Source organism: Nymphaea colorata, chromosome 6 (genome assembly GCF_008831285.2).
Source record: "Nymphaea colorata isolate Beijing-Zhang1983 chromosome 6, ASM883128v2, whole genome shotgun sequence".
In the NCBI taxonomy this organism is placed as follows: Eukaryota; Viridiplantae; Streptophyta; class Magnoliopsida; order Nymphaeales; family Nymphaeaceae; genus Nymphaea; species Nymphaea colorata.
In genome coordinates, this window is record NC_045143.1 from 3,603,925 (window position 1) to 3,620,613 (window position 16,689).

General features: G+C 34.8%; 1 long non-coding RNA gene across 6 annotated transcripts in view; it reads left to right on the forward strand.

The window, feature by feature from the left end:
- The window catches only part of LOC116256049 (uncharacterized), a 36,530-nt gene that overhangs the window by 9,407 nt on the left and 10,434 nt on the right, over positions 1–16,689 (forward strand). For 5 of the 6 annotated variants that reach the window (XR_007573597.1, XR_007573599.1, XR_007573596.1 and 2 more), the window contains 4 exons: positions 10,661–11,016; positions 11,140–11,245; positions 12,943–13,046; positions 13,251–13,358. This is a non-coding gene — a long non-coding RNA (uncharacterized LOC116256049). Of the gene's footprint in view, positions 1–10,660; positions 11,017–11,139; positions 11,246–12,939; positions 13,047–13,250; positions 13,359–16,689 lie in introns of all 6 variants that reach the window. The other variant, XR_007573600.1, reaches the window with a different exon arrangement.

The window sequence follows — 16,689 nt, forward strand, 5'->3', positions numbered from 1 at the left end:
ATCGAAGTTGCACAATATTCAGATCTGATAAGACCACTGATCGAAGTTCTACAACATTCAGATCACATATGACCACTGAGCGAAGTTCAACAATATTCAGATCAAACAAGACCATTGATCGAAGTTCTACAATGTTCAGATCAGACAAGACCATTGATCGAAGTTCAACAATATTGAGATCAGATAAGACCACTGATCGAAGTTCAACTATATTCGGATCTGACAAGACCACTCATGGAAGTTCTACAATATTTAGATCAAACAAGACCATTGATCGAAGTTCAACAATATTTAGATCAGATAAGACCTCTGATTGTAGTTCAACAGTATTCGCTTCAGAGAAGACAACTGATCGAATTTCAACTATATTCTAAATAAATGAGCCCACTGATCGAACTCCTACAACATTCAGATTAGATAAGGTAGCTGATCGAAGTTCCACAATATTCATATATGATAAGACCACTGATCGAAGTTCTACACCATTCAGATCACATATAACCACTGATCGAAGTTCAACAATATTCAGATCAAACAAGACCATTGATAGAAGTTCTATAATATTCAGATCAGACAAGACCACTCATCGAAGTTCAACAATATTCAGATCACATAAAACCACTGATCGAAGTTCAACTATATTCGGATCAGACAAGACCACTGATCGAAGTTCAACAATATTCAGATCAGATAAGACCACTGATCGAAGTTCAACTATATTCAGATCAGACAAGACCATTGATCGAAGTTCTACAAAATTTAGATCAATCAAGATCATTGATCGAAGTTCCACAATATTCAGATCTGATAAGACCACTCATCGAAGTTCTACAACACTCATATCATATATGACCACTGATCGAAGTTCAACAATATTCAGATCAGACAAGACCATTGATCGAAGTTCTACAATGTTCAGATCAGACAAGACCCTTGATCGAAGTTCAACAATATTGAGATCAGATAAGACCACTGATCGAAGTTCAACTATATTCGGATATGACAAGAACACTCATGGAAGTTCTACAATATTTAGATCAAACAAGACCATTGATCGAAGTTCAACAATATTTAGATCAGATAAGACCTCTGATTGTAGTTCAACAATATTCGCTTCGGATAAGACTACTGATCGAATTTCAACTATATTCTGACTAAATGAGTCCACTGATCGAACTCCAACAACATTCAGATTAGATAAGGTAGCTGATCGAAGTTCCACAATATTCATATATGATAAGACCACTGATCGAAGTTCTACACCATTCAGATCACATATGACCACTGATCGAAGTTCAACGATATTCAGATCAGACAAGACCATTGATCCAAGTTCTACAATATTCACATGAGACAAGACCACTCATCGAAGTTCAACAATATTCAGATCACATAAAACCACTGATCGAAGTTCAACTATATTCAGATCAGACAAGACCACTGATCAAAGTTCAACAATATTCAGATCAGATAAGACCACTGATCGAAGTTCAACTATATTCGGATCAGACAAGACCACTGATCGAAGTTCAACTATATTCGGATATGACAAGACCACTCATCGAAGTTGTAGAATATTCAAATCAAACAAGACCATTGATCGAAGTTCAACAATATTTAGATCAGATAAGACCTCTGATTGTAGTTCAACAATATTCACTTCAGATAAGACCACTGATCGAATTTCAACTATATTCTAACTAAATGAGCCCATTGATCGAACTCCTACAACATTCAGATTATATAAGGTAGCTGATCGAAGTTCCACAATATTCATATATGATAAGACCACTGATCGAAGTTCTACACCATTCAGATCACATATGACCACTGATCGAAGTTCAACAATATTCAGATCAGACAAGACCATTGATCCAAGTCCTATAATATTCAGATCAGACAAGACCACTCATCGAAGTTCAACAATATTCAGATCAGATAAGACCACTGATCGAAGTTCAACTATATTCGGATCTGACAAGACCACTGATCGAAGTTCAACAATATTCAGATCAGATAAGACCATTGATCGAAGTTCAACTATATTTGGATCAGAGAAGACCACTGATCGAAGTTCTACAAAATTTAGATCAATCAAGACCATTGATCGAAGTTCCACAATATTCAGATCTGATAAGACCACTGATCGAAGTTCTACAACATTCAGATCACATATGACCACTGAGCGAATTTCAACAATATTCAGATCAGACAAGACCATTGATCGAAGTTCTACAATGTTCAGATCAGACAAGACCATTGATCGAAGTTCAACAATATTGAGATCAGATAAGACCACTGATCGAAGTTCAACTATATTCGGATCTGACAAGACCACTCATGGAAGTTCTACAATATTTAGATCAAACAAGACCATTGATCGAAGTTCAACAATATTTAGATCAGATAAGACCTCTGATTGTAGTTCAACAGTATTCGCTTCAGAGAAGACAACTGATCGAATTTGAACTATATTCTAACTAAATAAGCCCACTGATCGAACTCCTACAACATTCAGATTAGATAAGGTAGCTGATCGAAGTTCCACAATATTCATATATGATAAGACCACTGATCGAAGTTCTACACCATTCAGATCACATATAACCACTGATCGAAGTTCAACAATATTCAGATCAAACAAGACCATTGATAGAAGTTCTATAATATTCAGATCAGACAAGACCACTCATCGAAGTTCAACAATATTCAGATCACATAAAACCACTGATCGAAGTTCAACTATATTCGGATCAGACAAGACCACTGATCGAAGTTCAACAATATTCAGATCAGATAAGACCACTGATCGAAGTTCAACTATATTCAGATCAGACAAGACCACTGATCGAAGTTCTACAAAATTTAGATCAATCAAGACCATTGATCGAAGTTCCACAATATTAAGATCTGATAAGACCACTCATCGAAGTTCTACAACATTCATATCATATATGACCACTGATCGAAGTTCAACAATATTCAGATCAGACAAGACCATTGATCGAAGTTCTACAATGTTCAGATCAGACAAGACCATTGATCGAAGTTCAACAATATTGAGATTAGATAAGACCACTGATCGAAGTTCAACTATATTCAGATATGACAAGACCACTCATGGAAGTTCTACAATATTTAGATCAAACAAGACCATTGATCGAAGTTCAACAATATTTAGATCAGATAAGACCTCTGATTGTAGTTCAACAATATTCGCTTCGGATAAGACTACTGATCGAATTTCAACTATATTCTGACTAAATGAGTCCACTGATCGAACTCCAACAACATTCAGATTAGATAAGGTAGCTGATCGAAGTTGTACAATATTCATATATGATAAGACCACTGATCGAAGTTCTACACCATTCAGATCACATATGACCACTGATCGAAGTTCAACGACATTCAGATCAGACAAGACCATTGATCCAAGTTCTACAATATTCACATCAGACAAGACCACTCATCGAAGTTCAACAATATTCAGATCACATAAAACCACTGATCGAAGTTCAACTATATTCGGATCAGACAAGACCACTGATCGAAGTTCAACAATATTCAGATAAGATAAGACCACTGATCGAAGTTCAACTATATTTGGATCAGACAAGACCACTGATCGAAGTTCTACAACATTTAGATCAATCAAGACCATTGATCAAAGTTCCACAATATTCAGATCTGATAAGACCACTGATCGAAGTTCTACAACATTCAGATCACATATGACCACTGATCGAAGTTCAACAATATTTAGATCAGACAAGACCATTGATCGAAGTTCTACAATGTTCAGATCAGATAAGACCACTGATCGAAGTTCAACAATATTTAGATCAGATAATACCACTATATTCAGATCTGACAAGACCACTCATCGAAGTTCTAGAATATTCAAATCAAACAAGACCATTGATCAAAGTTCTACAATATTTTGATCAGATGAGACCTCTGATTGTAGTTCATCAATATTCGCTTCAGATAAGACCACTCATCGAATTTCAACTATATTTTAACTAAATGAGCCCACTGATCGAACTCCAAGAACATTCAGATTAGATAAGGTAGCTGATCGAAGATCCACAATATTCATATATGATAAGACCACTGATCGAAGTTCTACACCATACAGATCACATATGACCACTGATCGAAGTTCAACAATATTCAGATCAGACAAGACCATTGATCCAAGTCCTATAATATTCAGATCAGACAAGACCACTCATCGAAGTTCAACAATATTCAGATCAGATAAGACCACTGATCGAAGTTCAACTATATTCGGATCAGACAAGACCACTAATCGAAGTTCAACAATATTCAGATCTGATAAGACCACTGATCGAAGTTCAACTATATTCGGATCAGACAAGACCACTGATCGAAGTTCTGCAACATTTAGATCAATCAAGACCATTGATCGAAGTTCCACAATATTCAGATCTGATAAGACCACTGATCGAAGTTCTACAACATTCAGATCATATATGACCAGTGATCGAAGTTCAACAATATTCAGATCAGACAAGACCATTGATCGAAGTTCTACAATGTTCAGATCAGATAAGACCACTGATCGAAGTTCAACAATATTCAGATCAGATAAGACCACTGATCGAAGTTCAACTATATTCGGATTTGACAAGACCACTCATCGAAGTTCTAGAATATTCAAATCAAACAAGACCATTTATCGAAGTTCAACAATTTTTAGATCAGATAAGACCTCTGATCGTAGTTCAACAATATTCGCTTCAGATAAGACTACTGATCGAATTTCAACTATATTCTGACTAAATGAGTGCACTGATCGAACTCCAACAACATTCAGATTAGATAAGGTAGCTGATAGAAGTTCCACAATATTCATATATGATAAGACCACTGATCGAAGTTCTACACCATTCAGATCACATATGACCATTGATCGAAGTTCAGCAATATTCAGATCAGACAAGACCATTGGTCCAAGTCCTATAATATTCAGATCAGACAAGACCACTCATCGAAGTTCAACTATGTTCGGATCAGACAAGACCTCTGATCGAAGTTCTACAACATTTAGATCAATCAAGACCATTGATCGAAGTTCCACAATATTCAGATCTGATAAGACCACTGATCGAAGTTCTACAACATTCAGATCACATATGACCACTGATGGAAGTTTAACAATATTCAGATCAGACAAGACCATTGATCGAAGTTCTACAATGTTCAGATCAGATAAGACCACTGATCGAAGTTCAACAATATTCAGATCAGATAATACCACTATATTCAGATCTGACAAGACCACTCATCGAAGTTCTAGAATATTCAAATCAAACAAGACCATTGATCGAAGTTCAACAATATTTAGATAAGATAAGACCTTTGATTGTAGTTCATCAATATTCGCTTCAAATAAGACCACTGATCGAATTTCAATTATATTCTAACTAAATGAGCCCACTGATCGAACTCCAACAAAATTCAGATTAGATAAGATAGCTGATCGAAGTTCCACAATATTCATATATGATAAGACCACTGATCGAAGTTTTACACCATTCTGATCACATATGACCACTTATCGAAGTTCAGCAATATTCAGATCAGACAAGACCATTGATCCAAGTTCTATAATATTCAGATCAGACAAGACCACTCATCGAAGTTCAACAATATTCAGATCACGTAAAACCACTGAAGTTCAACTATATTCGGATCAGACAAGACCACCGATCGAAGTTCAACAATATTCAGATCAGATAAGACCACTGGTCGAAGTTCAACTAAATTCGGATAAGACAAGACCACTGATCGAAGTTCTACAACATTTAGATCAATCAAGACCATTGATCGAAGTTCCACAATATTCAGATCTGATAAGACCATTGATCGAAGTTCTACAACATTCAGATCACATATGACCAATGATCAAAGTTCAACAATATTCAGATCAGACAAGACCATTGATCGAAGTTCTACAATATTTAGATCAGAGAAGACCATTGATCGAAGTTCAACAACATTTAGATCACATAAAACCATTGATCGAAGTTCAACTATATTCGTATTAGACCAGATCACTGATCGAACTTCTACAATATTCAGATCAAACAAGACCATTGGTCGAAGTTCAACAATATTTAGATCAGAAAAGACATCTAATCATAGTTCAACAATATTCGCATCAGATAGGACCGCTGATTGAAGGTCAACTATATTCTGATTAGATAAGACCATTGATGGAAGTCCAATACCATTTAGATTAGATAAGGTAGCTGATCGATGTTCCACAATATTCAGATCATAGAAGACCACTGATCGAAGTTCAACTATATTCGGATCAGACAAGACCACGGATCGAAGTTCTACAATATTTAGATCAAACAAGACCATTGATCGAAGTTGAACAATATTTAGATCAGATAAGTCCTCTGATCGTAATTCATCAATATTCACTTTAGATAAGACCACTGATCGAAGTTCAACTATATTCGGATTAGATAAGACCAGTAATCGAAATCCAACAATATTCAGATTAGTTAAGGTAGTTGATCAAAGTTCCATAACATTCAGATCTGATAAGACCACTGATAGAAGTTCAACAATATTTCAATCATACAAGACCACCGATCGTAGTTCAACAATATTCAAATCAGATAAGTCCATTGACTGAAGTTCAACTATATTCGGATCAGACAAGACCACTGATCCAAGTTCTACGTTATTCAGATCAGATAAGACCACTCATCGAAGTTCAACTATATTCAGATCACATAAAACCACTGATCGAAGTGAAACTATATTCGGACCAGACAAGACCACTAGTCAATTTTCAACAATATTCAGATCAGATAAGACCATTGATCGAAGTTCAATTATATTCGGATCAAACAAGACCATTGATCGAAGTTCAATAATATTTAGATCAGATAAGACCTTTGATTGTAGTTTAACAATATTCGCGTTACATAAGACCACTAATCAAAGTTCAACTATATTCTCATTAGATAAGACCATTGATTGAAGTCCAACAACATTCAGATTAAATAAGTCAGATTAAATAAGGTAGCTGATAGAAGTTCACAATATTCAAATTAGATAAAGTAGCTCATCGAAGTTTTACAATATTCATATATGATAAGACCACTGATCGAAGTTCTACAACATTCAGAACACATAAGGCCATTGATCGAAGTTCAACAATATTCAGATCAGACAAGGGCATTGATCAAAGTTCTACAATGTTCAGATCAGACAAGACCACTGATCAAAGTTCAACAATATTCACGTCACATAAAACCACTGATCGATGTTATACAACATTCAGATCAAACAAGTCCATTGATTGAAGTTCTACAATATTCAGATCAAACAAGACCATTGATCGAAGTTCAACAATATTTAGATCACTCTTCGATGTTATACAACATTCAGATCAAACAAGACCATTGATTGAAGTTCTACAATATTCAGATCAAACAAGACCATTGATCGAAGTTCAACAATATTTGGATCAGATAACACCTCTGATCGTAGTTCAACAATATTTGCATCAGATAGGACCACTTATCAAAGTTCAACTATATTCTGATTAGATAAGACCACTAATTGAAGTTTATCTATATTTGGATCAGACAAGACCATTGATCGAAGTTTTACAATATTCAGATATAACAAGACCATGGATCGAAGTTCATCAATATTTAAATCAGATAAGACATTGGATAGTAATTCAACAATATTTTCTTCAGGTAAGACCATTGATCGAAGTTCAACTATATTCAGATTAAATAAGACCACTCATTGAAATCCAACAACATTCAGATTAGATAAGGTAGTTGATCAAAGTTATACAATATTCTGATATGACAAGACCACTGATAGATGTTGTACATCATTCATATCATATATGACCACTGATCGAAGTTCAACAATATTCTGATCAGACAAGACTACTGATTGAAGTTCTGCAATATTCAAATCAGACAAGACCACTGATCGAAGATCAACAATATTTAGATCAGATAAGTCCTCTGATCGTAATTCAACAATATTCGCTTCAGAGAAGACCACTGATCGAAGTTCTACAATGTTTAGATCAAGTAAGACCATTGATCGAAGTTCAACTATATTGGGATCAGACAAGACCACTGATCGAAGTTCTACAACATTCAGATCATATATTAACATACCAATTTAGCAAGCTTAACCATCTTCAGTACTATGATTGTAATATTAAAATAGTGACAATCAACAAGTTTCAGTTCATTAACCAAAGGGCGCTCAGTTACGTTGGTTGCATGAATCAAATGGAGTATAGTTTTCGGAAAAAATACATCCACACATAAGAACCACAAACCTACGCACCCCAAGCCGTACTCAATCTGAACAAAATTGATTACTCGGACCTTCTTTTCCTTCTTAAGAAATTATGAAGATTCGACCTCAGGTATATTCAACCTGACTCCTTTACTAGGTATCGACACGTGTACCATACGTATGTTTTTTAATAAAAACTGCTTGCAAGGCATGAATATTTTGAAAAGAAAATTCTGTCCCGTTAATTTTCAAGCGTCATGGAAACATGGAATTAATTTTATGTCTCAATTCAGAGCCAATTCGTATGAAATAAAATGTATAGGATGCCAACACGCCAATTGAATTTCAAAATGTGGGTGCAATAGCTTTCTTAGCACTTTAGTTAAAAGCTTAAGTAGCTACACCTTTCGATATTATATTATATATATATATATATATTGCAGAAAGATGAGTTTGGTTGCCAGATGAGTGGTTTTCCGATTACGTAAAGTAGGCCATGCATTTTACCATTAATTTTGTAAAACTAGCTGACGGCCTACCTTATTTTTGTTCCAACATGATTTCTAGGCTAGCAGTTAGAAAGCTGCTTAATTCATCTTCGAGACTACTTTGCATCATAATTCTTTCAAATTTGGATGACATTCCAAAGGCAGAAAGAGCATGGTTACTGATTCGCTGAACACATATGACACTAACAGCAATTACATTTACATCTAATTTTAGCCATCTTATATCCCCATCAAACTTTCTCCATGGATCAAGAATGCATGTTCTATACCTCTATGTGATCTGGTTATGAAGCATAGGTCCATCTACAAGCATGGTTAGAAAAACTTTCCTGCCCATAATGAATGGTCAACTAAGTTAGTGTTTGATTTGATTTGAGAACTAATTCATAATTAGGTTAGGTGTAAGACATAAATCAATGAAGCTCAATTTCTGTGGTCGATTTCTATTTTGACATGTGACAATGATATATGATCATGATCAAGTGAACTGAGACCGCAATCAATACATCGCAAAATGACCACATCATGATCACCTCAACTTTTAGATGGAGAGAATATAAGTACTTGGAATAATTTATATGCGTCGTTTCACTTTCTTTCTAGTCTCTTTATTTTATTTCTTTTCCAAGCAAGAGATAATTAAAATACCAGCCGCTACTTGATCTGTCCTCTTCACTCGAAGCGGTACCTTGAACTGACGGTTTGTTTAACCTAATAATTATTCATTCTCCAACAACTGACCTTTATTGGCAAAATTTTTCATTTACAGGCCTAGCTTTTGGTTACATTTTGAAATACGGACACTTGCTTCTGCCGTTAATCATGTATAAATGACAATACTGCCGTAGGTAAAATACCGTAACATCCAAATCGTCGTTCATAATTAATGATTACATAAAAAATTTAAAATTCTAGCTATAATCTTTAAAAAATGGTAATAATAAAGTCTTATATGAAAATTTGACATAAAATTGATGCTCAATATATATATATATATATATATATATATATATATATATATATAGTAGAGGTAGAATTTTTTGGCTATGGGACACTCTTATAAAAATTCTCTTCTTTGAAGGGGCACAACATATATAAATAAATAAGTAATTGTAAGAAATGTATGTAAAAGTATATAAAGTTAAATTAAAATTTTGTTGCTGGCGTGGCCGACTGCCCTCCCCAGCTTATATGTAGCTCTGATATATATAATAATAATGAAACAAAAATCATGTGGATAATATTTTACATAAATATGTATGTATAATATAAATCATGATAAATATATATATTTTAATATTATATATATATATATATATATATATATATATATATATTAAGAAATGACATCTAATCGGATTCAATTTCAGAAATACATAAATATGTGGTTGGATTCAGATAAAATTTAATTTAAAATAAATATCCTATAACCAAAACTCTTACATTTTGAATACCCATGTGGAATACCCACACGGTCACACCAGCCCCGAGTTAGTGCCCTACAGGCTAGGAACCCCCTAACATAGGGAACAGTAATTGCCCTTTAGTCAAAGTTTTCGCCATTTGGTCGGCTCTAATAGTCCCCCTCTAAGGGTTTAGCTATTGATAAACATATTAAAAATTTAACACGAAGAGAAGCGAACTTAATGCAAAATCTGAAGGTTATGGAACGTTATTAATTTCTTGTTAGAAAATGTTGAAAGACCGCAAGCCAAAGTGCTTTTGGCTCATCTGACTTCCATTTATGATAAAGACCGCCAATTCAATATGATGTGTTTGTCATATTAGTCGCCGAATAAGTGGTTGTGCACCACTTCTTGGCACAGAGAACGATGGAAGGGGGGAAGACGAAGCTGAGCCGCAGGCCGTCGATCAACTCGTTGGACGACGGATGCCTTATGCACATCTTCAGTTTCTCGTTTCAGTCTTTGTGGATGTTGGGTTACTCGTGAGGGCGATAGCGGCACATAGGGAGGCATATACGAATCATGTGGCCCTAGACAGCTTGCGGGATCATTCTCTCCATCTACCTCACCGCCCGTTGGAGTGGCAGATTGATCACCGTGCCTTTCACCTCCCTACTGTTTGGACCTCATATCTGATCAACGTTGCTTTCCTTCCTACCGTTGTTCTATCTAACGCTTTCTAGGGTTTCAATACTTTGACCTAATCAGTTTTCTAGGTAAGTAATCTCTCTCGATTGCTTTTTCTTCTCTCCTTGCTTTATAGGGTTTCCTTCACTAAAAATATAAAAACATGTCAATCTCTGAGTCTCTCTCTGCGTTTTGTGTATTTTGACACGGAGAACGATGGAAGGGGGAAGACGAAGCTGAGCTGCCGGCCGTCGATCATCAACTCATTGGACGACGGGCACCTTATGCACATCTTCAGTTTCTTTCCTCCACTCTCTGGTACTTTATTGCTCTCGACTTTCCTTTGTTTTTCTTTTTTTGCCTTTCTCTTTGCTAGGGTTTGGTATTCCATGTTCAGAATGATGGTCGACTTGCCTCTTATGTGGGTCTAAGTTTTTGTGGCGACTCTAATTCCAATCGTTGATTTGGCTAAGTAGTTATCAAGTGAAACGTGGGCTTTTAATAGTCAATGAGCATGATCGAACTTGGGTATAGCACATATTTGGAGCCATGAACCATTAATTTGTTATTAAAATGCAGCAGGACATGCCCCTGCATCAACATCTCAAGCAAAAAAATACTTACATTGCAATTAAATTGTTTTTGTCTCTTCTTATGTGAAAAATTAGGTGAAAACACGGGACCCCTAGGGTTAGGCTTTTTAAGCCTCTTGAAAAAATGGTTGTCATTCAGATACTAGATTGCTGGAGCAAGTTCTTATCAGCTTGAATGATCTGATCCCTTGAAGATTTTTATAATCTCCAATAAGCTTGGAGCGGGTTTGAGCAGTTGCATAGAGGGGAGGCCTGTCTTGCAAATGGAGTATTTTGCTATCGATAGTTTTCTCTTCTTTAGTCTTCAGTAAGGAATGACCTTCGGCTCATGTTGCCTCCTAGTTTCTGTCTTTCAATCTAATATGTAATATGGGGAACATTTTGATTTTTTTCACAAAGAATATTCTTTGTACATACCATTTTTTCTTCATTAAAAGGAGGAAAGGGATCCAGCCATTAAGGCTGGAAGGAATCAGAATAACCTCCAATTTTTGTTTGTTTGTATCATGAAAAATATATTCAGAGAAAACACAATAGAGCTTATACATGTATACATGAAGCAAGACATAAATGACCAAATGAAAATTGCTAATGCTGCAAACATTCTCAGTTTTAATTGGACCTAGGAGCCTTTTCTTTTTTCTTTTTGCAAATGAACATCTTCAGTGTTGCTGCCTGCTGCTTTAGAAATGAATTTTTTGTAAGTCTTATATTTGTCTGTTACCAAACCAAGTTTTGGCCTCAGACAACAAATGCACTCTAAGGGAGTTAAGAGAAGTACTCAACTAATTTTTAGTTCAAATTACAAATAGATATACACAGATGGATGCAACACAGGCACCTGGACTTGGTGGATGTAGATGAGCTGATCAAGCTGCTTTAATTGTTATAAGTAGCTGCTTGCTAATATAATCCATCAAATGAGCTCTGACTTCAGAAGTGACAGGTTCTTTGTCATGATGAGCTAATGCAGTTAGAATATAGAATGGTGAGAACCTAACTATTTTCTTTTTTTTTTTTTTTGTAAGTTAATAGAACCTTCATAATCTAAATAGACAAACTTTCTTACACACTGTCCACATAGTGACTATCAAGTTTCTACCTAACAATTTATGGTCAAAGTTTTCGTTGATTCCACCACATATTGGAGATATTTGTTTTTGTCTATCTGGTCATATTTTATTTACTGCCTAGATTGTTGTAGTTTCAAAAGTGTTTTATGGTTTTTGCTATGCATTGCTATGTTAGGGAAGTTGTCCTACACTACACTGTGAGTTTGTTTTGGTGCCTGTTCTTTCTATTGTTTATTGTATCTTCCCGTCTAGTGTATAACTGTATGTATATCTTTTTTTTTGTTTTTTTGTTCTCAATGTGTATATTTTTCTTTCTTCAAAACTGATGCTTCCATTGTTCTTTTAGCAGTTACATGCTGCTGCACCAATATTAGCAGGCTTGGAGAGACCAATTGCAGTTGCTTAAGTAAATGCTGACAAATGCAGGCATCTTGCTTCAAAATTTGATGGCAAGTATGGTGCTTCAAATCGATTGTTCATTACTATTCTCAGCTGTTTTCATATTAAAATAGTTTCTTCTTCGTGTTCTAGATCTTTTTCTGAATTTTGTGTCATCAAAGAATTTTCCTGCTTTGAGGGACTGAGTTGTTTGCATTATTTTAGTGATTAGATTGAGGACAGGAGTGACTGCATCTAAAAAGTTTTCTTGTAATGCAGTGGGTTTCCAACTCTCAAGTTTTTTATTCATGGTGTGCCAGTGGATTATACTGGTCCAAGCCGGTCAGAATTGCGTGTTGAGGGCTGCTAGTTGACCTCCTTATTCAGGTTAGAGGATTTATTTTGCTTTATTTAGTACAATTATACAGATATTAGAAGTTTGCAGAGCACCATAAAGTGGTATGGTAGCGTTTACAACTTTCTTTTGTCTTTTAGACCAAAGAAAATACTATATCATATAAAAGGTTAGTAAGTAAAACAGTTATGCTGCTAGCTCTCAATCTGAAAATGCTTTCAACTGCTTTTGTAGTTATATATCCTAGTGTTATTGATTGCAGCTTAACTTTTTCATTTTTGCTGCTTGAGCATTTATTTGTTATTGTTGGTTGTTCATGCATCTTACGCTTTTGTTGTTTCATGAACCGTTGAGGGATAGTTGGTGACACAGCAGCTGCATTATCATTGTTAATGCATGACTAATTGTGATAGTTAATAGCAATGAGTGCACCATTCATTCCGTAATTATTTTTAATGGTGCCATTCGTGATGAAGAGTTAGCATCATTGATGACATTTATTGAAGCATGTTGTACATCACTAAATGTCATTTTCTTGTAGTGAAATTTTTTAAATGTTTGACAAGTGTCATAAATATTTAGAAACCTTGTGTATTTTGATATGGTTTCTTGAACATAGGTAAACACTTTTTAAAACTTTTTTTATAAAACTTTAGTAACATTATTGTTGCTTCATACAATTTTATAGAAATTTCTAAAATTAATTTTTCACATTTATTAAAAAAAGTTGGAAGTAACAAATTGTTTATATAGATTTTGGCAAAGTCTTGTGCACATTTTAATGCTCGTGAAACATTTTTGTTCTTTTAGATTTTCATGATTCTTTTAACCAATGCTTGCAAGCATTTTTTAATCTTTTAGATTTTTTTTTTGGAATTACCATAGACATCTATGATGACTTAAACCGATGATCATATATTATTATCTTGGATGACAATTTCCATATTTTTCTGAATTAGTACCTCTCTAATTTCTTTTTTATATTTGTACTTAGTTTCCCAAACATATTTGTTGACCCTTCACACCCAAAATACCATGATTATCAAAGATTGTTACTCTCATGTTGGAATTTTTTACAAAGATTCAAATGTTCTCTAACATAAACATTTGGTGAACTTTCATGCGACAAAACAAAGTTTTTTTTTTCAAACTTATTGCTATTTAAATGGCTTGCACAAGTTTTCATAGAAGTTTGAAAAGTGTTGTCAATTTTTTACAAATTTTCATGCATCGTTATGTGGTTTGATGAACACTTGCATAACATTTTTGAAAATTATATATACAGATTTTAAACATTTTTTATTGCCTTCATGATTCTAAATGAACTACAAATTTTCATGCATCATTAAAAGATGAATGTTTGAACAAGTTGAAGCAAATTCATTACATACTTTTTAATAGGCGCTTTTGGACATTTATAGACTCATGGAAAACAATGGTTTTTTTTATTATGTTTTCATGTCTTTCTTGATAGATGTTGGTTGCTTAAGGAAATTTGAGAAAAGTTAGTAGTTAGTGTAGAAGTAATTAATAGTTGGGTCGCGTCTTATGCCTATGCGAACCCCATTAATGACCATATAAATGTGTAGGGTGAGGTGATACCCAAGTGGGCTATAGTTAATGAGAAGTTAATGCCCTTGGATGCTTAATCTTAATTAAAGGAGTTGAGAGTTATTGGGTAGTCTTAATTCTTGTTTGTCATCGTTTTCTCCTAGGGTAGTCCACTGCTACAATTGGGTGTCAAAGCAGATTCAAGAAGATCGAAAGTCTGTGGTTGTGTGGATGGAAGAGGTTGAGAAGCAATACGACAAATTGATGAGTGTTACGCCATTATAGATCAACATGTGCAATCTATGATTGCAAAACAACCATCTTAGGTTCTCTTACCAAACAACACCGACCTCTTAGGTTGTTGGGAAGTAAATCCCATTGCAAACAACCGAGTTAATTATACACTTGAAAATGCCTAAGATAGAGACCACTCATTGTGGCTCAGCAATATTTAGATCAGATATGACCACTGATCGTAGTTCAACAATATTTAGATAAGTCTGATCGAAGTTCAACAATATTTAGATCAGACATGACCACTGATCGAAGTTATACAATATTCAGATGAGACAAGACCACTGATCGATGTTCAACAATATTCAGATCAGATAAGACCACTGATCGAATTCAACTATATTCGGATCTGACAAGACCACTCATCGAAGTTCTAGAATATTCAAATCAAACAAGACCATTGATCGAAGTTCAACAATATTTAGATCAGATAAGACCTCTGATCGTAGTTCAACAATATTCGCTTCAGATAAGACTACTGATCGAATTTCAACTATATTCTCACTAAATGAGTCCACTAATCGAACTCCAACAACATTCAGATTAGATAAGGTAGCTGATTGAAGTTCCACAATATTCATATATGATAAGACCACTGATCGAAGTTCTACACCATTCAGATCAGATATGACCACTGATCAAAGTTCAACAATATTCAGATCAGACAAGACCATTGATCCAAGTTCTACAATATTCAGATCAGACAAGACCACTCATCGAAGTTCAACAATATTCAGATCACATAAAACCACTGATCGAAGTTCAACTATATTCGGATCAGACAAGACCACTGATCGAAGTTTAACAATATTTAGATCAGATAAGACCACTGATCGAAGTTCAACTATATTCGGATCAGACAAGACCACTGATCGAAGTTCTACAACATTTAGATCAATCAAGACCATTGATCGAAGTTCCACAATATTCAGATCTGATAAGACCACTGATCGAAGTTCTACAACATTCAGATCACATATGACCACTGATCGAAGTTCAACAATATTCAGATCAGACAAGACCATTGATCGAAGTTCTACAATATTTAGATCAGACAAGACCACTGATCAAAGTTCAACAACATTTAGATCACATAAAACCATTGATCGAAGTTCAACTATATTCGTATTAGACCAGACCACTGATCGAACTTCTACAATATTCAGATCAAACAAGACCATTGGTCGAAGTTCTACAATATTTAGATCGGAAAAGACATCTAATCGTAGTTCAACAATATTCGCATCAGATAGGACCACGACCACTGATTGAAGTTCAACTATATTCTGATTAGATAAGACCATTGATCGAAGTCCAATACCATTTAGATTAGATAAGGTAGCTGACCGAAGTTCCACAATATTCAGATCAAAGAACACCACTGATCGAAGTTCAACTATATTCGGATCAGACAAGACCACGGATCGAAGTTCTACAATATTCAGATCAAATAAGACCATTGATCGAAGTTGAACAATATTTAGATCAGATAAGTCCTCTGATCGTAATTCAACAATA